Below are 5,000 nucleotides of genomic sequence, written 5' to 3'. Positions count from 1 at the left end.
TGATTTTTGCAGTTTGTTCCAGTCATTGGCAGCAGAGAACTGGAAGGAAAGGCGGCTAAAGTGTGTGTTGGCTTTGGGGGTGACCAGTGAAATATACCTGCTGGAGCGCGTGCTACGGGTGGGTGTTGCTATGGTGACCAGTGAGCTGAGATAAGGCGGGGCTTTACCTAGCAAAGACTTATAGATGACCTGGAGCCAGTGGGTTTGGCGACGAATATGTAGCGATGGCCAGCCAACGAGGTCGTAGTGGTGGGTAGTATATGCGGCTTTGGTGACAAAACGGATGGCACTGTGGTAGACTACATCCAGTTTGCTGAGTAGCTTGTTGGAGGCTATTTTGTAAATGACATCGCCGAAGTCGAGGATCGGTAGGATAGTCAGTTTTACGAGGGTATGTTTGGCAGCATGAGTGAAGGATGCTTTGTTGTGAAATAGAAAGCCGATTCTAGATTTAATTTTGGATTGGAGATGCTTAATGTGAGTCTGGAAGGAGAGTTTACAGTCTAGCCAGACACCTAGGTATTTGTAGATGTCCACATATTCTAAGTCAGAACCGTCCAGAGTAGTGATGCTGGACGGGCGGGCAGGTGCAGGCAGCAATCGGTTGAAGAGCATGCATTTAGTTTTACTTGCTATTAAGAGCAGTTGAAGGCCAGGGAAGGAGAGTTGTATGGCATTGAAGCTCGTCTGGAGGTTTGTTAACACAGTGTCCAAAGAAGGGCCAGAAGTTTACAGAATGGTGTCGTCTGCGTAGAGGTGGATCAGAGAATCACCAGCAGCAAGAGCGACATCATTGATGTATACAGAGAAGAGAGTCGGCCCGAGATTTGAACCCTGTGGCACCCCCATAGAGACTGCCATAGGTCCAGACAACAGGCCCTCCGATTTGACACACTGAACTCTATCAGAGAAGTAGTTGGTGAACCAGGCAAGGCAGTCATTTGAGAAGCCAAGGCTGTTGAGTCTGCCGATAAGAATGCGGTGATTGACAGAGTCGAAAGCCTTGGCCAGGTCGATGAAGACGGCTTCACAGTATTGTCTTTTATCAATGGCGGTTATGATGTCGTTTAGGACCTTGAGCGTGGCTGAGGTGCACCCGTGACCGGCTCGGAAACCAGAATGCATAGCGGAGAAGGTGTGGTGGGATTCGAAATGGTCGGTGATCTGTTTGTTAACTTGGCTTTCGAAGACTTTAGAAAGGCAGGGTAGGATAGATATAGGTCTGTAACAGTTTGGGTCTAGAGTGTCACCCCTTTTGAAGAGGGGGATAACCGCGGCAGCTTTCCAATCTTTGGGGATCTCAGACGATATGAAAGAGGTTGAACAGGCTAGTAATAGTGGTGGCAACAATTGCGGCAGATCATAAGGATTGGAGGAGAGAGAGCGAGAGAGGGGAGCGAGAGAGAGAGAGAGAGAGAGAGAGAGAGAGAGAGAGGGGGGAGAGAGAGCGAGAGAGAGAGAGAGAGAGGGGGGAGAGAGACGTTAATGTGTTGATAGGTGAATGTCAATGTGTACATTTACTTTATGTAATGAAAGAGTGTGTGTGCTGCTGTTAGTTAATAACCCCATAGTCCCCAACCATCCTGTTAGTCCCCAACCATCCTGTTAGTCCCCAACCATCCTGTTAGTCCCCAACCATCCTGTTAGTCCCCAACCATCCTGTTAGTCCCCAACCATCCTGTTAGTACCCAACCATCCTGTTAGTCCCCAACCATCCTGTTAGTCCCCAACCATCCTGTTAGTCCCCAACCATCCTGTTAGTCCCCAACCATCCTGTTAGTTCCCAACCATCCGATATATGTGATAAAGTGAAAATCTGAGGTATGCACCAGACCTGCACTAGACCCCCACCAGACCCCCACCAGACCTGCACTAGACCCCCACCAGACCCCCACCAGACCTGCACCAGACCTGCACCAGACCCCCACCAGACCCCCACCAGACCTGCACCAGACCCCCACCAGACCTGCACCAGACCCCCACCAGACCTGCACCAGACCCCCACCAGACCTGCACCAGAACCCCACCAGACCTGCACCAGACCCCCACCAGACCTGCACCAGACCCCCACCAGACCTGCACCAGACCCCCACCAGACATGCACCAGACCCCCACCAGACCTGCACCAGACCCCCACCAGACCTGCAACAGACCCCCACCAGACCTGCACCAGACCTGCACCAGAACCCCTATACCAGACTCTAACCAGACTCTAACCCCCACCAGACCCTAACCAGACGCTAACCAGACCCTAACCAGACTCTAACCAGAACCTAACCCCCACCAGATCCTAACCAGACTCTAACCAGACTATAACCCCCACCAGACCCTAACCAGACCCTAACCAGACGCTAACCAGACTCTAACCAGACTCTAACCAGAACCTAACCCCCACCAGATCCTAACCAGACTCTAACCAGACTCTAACCCCCACCAGACCCCCACCAGACCCTAACCAGACCCTAACCAGACGCTAACCAGACCCTAACCAGACCCTAACCAGACCCTAACCAGACGCTAACCAGACCCTAACCAGACCCTAACCAGACTCTAACCAGACCCTAACCCCCACCAGACCCTAACCAGACCCCCTTACCCCCAACCAGACCCTAACCAGACCCTAACCCCCACCAGACCCTAACCAGACCCTAACCCCCACCAGACCCTAACCAGACCCTAACCCCCACCAGACCCTAACCAGACCCTAACCCCCACCAGACCCTAACCAGACTCTAACCAGACTCTAACCAGACCCTAACCCCCACCAGACCCTAACCAGACCCTAACCCACACCAGACCCTAACCAGACCCTAACCCTAACCAGACCCTAACCCCCACCAGACCCTAACCCCCACCAGACCCTAACTAGACCCTAACCAGACCCCCACCAGACCCTAACCAGACCCCCACCAGACCCTAACCAGACTCTAACCAGACTCTAACCCTAACCAGACTCTAACCCTAACCAGACCCTAACCCCCACCAGACCCTAACCAGACTCTAACCAGACTCTAACCCTAACCAGACTCTAACCCTAACCAGACCCTAACCCCCACCAGACCCTAACCAGACCCTAACCCCCACCAGACCCTAACCAGACCCAAACCCACACCAGACCCTAACCAGACCCTAACCCTAACCAGACCCTAACCCCCACCAGACCCTAACCCCCACCAGACCCTAACTAGACCCTAACCAGACCCCCACCAGACCCTAACCAGACCCCCACCAGACCCTAACCAGACTCTAACCAGACTCTAACCCTAACCAGACTCTAACCCTAACAAGACTCTAACCCTAACCAGACTCTAACCAGACTCTAACCAGACTCTAACCCTAACCAGACTCTAACCCTAACCAGACTCTAACCCTAACCAGACTCTAACCCTAACCAGACTCTAACCCTAACCAGACTCTAACCAGACCCTAACCAGGCCCCAACCAGACTCTAACCAGACCCTAACCAGACCCCCACCAGGCCCCAACCAGTCCCCAACCAGTCCCTAACCAGACCCTAACCAGACCCTAACCAGACCCTAACCAGACCCCCACCAGACTCTAACCAGACCCTAACCAGGCCCCAACCAGTCCCTAACCAGACCCTAACCAGACCCCCACCAGGCCCCAACCAGTCCCCAACCAGTCCCTAACCAGACCCTAACCAGACCCTAACCAGACCCTAACCAGACCCCCACCAGACTCTAACCAGACCCTAACCAGGCCCCAACCAGTCCCCCACCAGACCCTAACCAGACCCTAACCAGACCCCCACCAGACCCTAACCAGACCCCCACCAGACTCTAACCAGACCCTAACCAGACCCTAACCAGACTCTAACCAGACCCCCACCAGACCCTAACCAGACCCCCACCAGACTCTAACCAGACCCTAACCAGGCCCCAACCAGTCCCTAACCAGACCCTAACCAGACCCTAACCCACACCAGACTCTAACCAGACCCTAACCCTAACCAGACCCTAACCAGACTCTAACCAGACCCTAACCAGACCCTAACCAGACCCTAACCAGACCCTAACCCCAACCAGACCCTAACCAGACCCTAACCCCAACCAGACCCTAACCAGACCCTAACCAGACCCTAACCCCAACCAGACCCTAACCCTAACCAGACCCTAACCCTAACCAGACCCTAACCCTAACCAGACCCTAATAAGACCCTAACCAGACCCTAATAAGACCCTAACCAGACCCTAACCAGACCCTAACCCCCACCAGACCCTAACCAGACCCTAACCAGACCCTAACCCTAACCAGACCCTAACCCTAACCAGACCCTAACCCTAACCAGACCCTAACCCTAACCAGACCCTAATAAGACCCTAACCAGACCCTAACCCCCACCAGACCCTAACCAGACCCTAACCAGACCCTAACCCCAACCAGACCCTAACCAGACCCTAACCCCAACCAGACCCTAACCAGACCCTAACCAGACCCTAACCCTAACCAGACCCTAACCCTAACCAGACCCTAACCCTAACCAGACCCTAATAAGACCCTAACCAGACCCTAATAAGACCCTAACCAGACCCTAACCAGACCCTAACCCCCACCAGACCCTAACCAGACCCTAACCTGGACCAGACCCTAACCCCCACCAGACCCCCACCAGACCCTAACCAGACCCTAACCAGACCCTAACCAGACCCTAACCCCCACCAGACCCTAACCCCCACAAGACCCTAACCAGATCCTAACCCCCACCAGACCCTAACCCCCACCAGACCCTAACCAGACCCTAACCAGACCCTAACCAGACCCTAACCAGACCCTAACCAGACCCCCACCAGACCCTAACCAGACCCTAAAACCCACCAGACCCCCACCAGACCCTAACCAGACCCTAACCCCCACCAGACCCTAACCAGACCCTAACCAGACCCTAACCCCCACCAGACCCTAACCAGACCCTAACCAGACCCTAACCCCCACCAGACCCTAACCCTAACCAGACCCTAACCAGACCCTAACCCTAACCA

The 5,000-nt window shown here is 54.0% G+C and overlaps 1 protein-coding gene across 1 annotated transcript in view; it reads right to left on the bottom strand.

Annotated features, from left to right (window-relative positions):
- Positions 1 to 5,000, bottom strand: part of txk (TXK tyrosine kinase) — a 26,463-nt gene that overhangs the window by 11,908 nt on the left and 9,555 nt on the right. The window lies entirely within an intron of this gene.

This window comes from Salvelinus alpinus, chromosome 11 (assembly GCF_045679555.1).
Source record: "Salvelinus alpinus chromosome 11, SLU_Salpinus.1, whole genome shotgun sequence".
NCBI lineage: Eukaryota > Metazoa > Chordata > Actinopteri > Salmoniformes > Salmonidae > Salvelinus > Salvelinus alpinus.
This window is presented reverse-complemented; position numbering and strand designations above follow the sequence as displayed.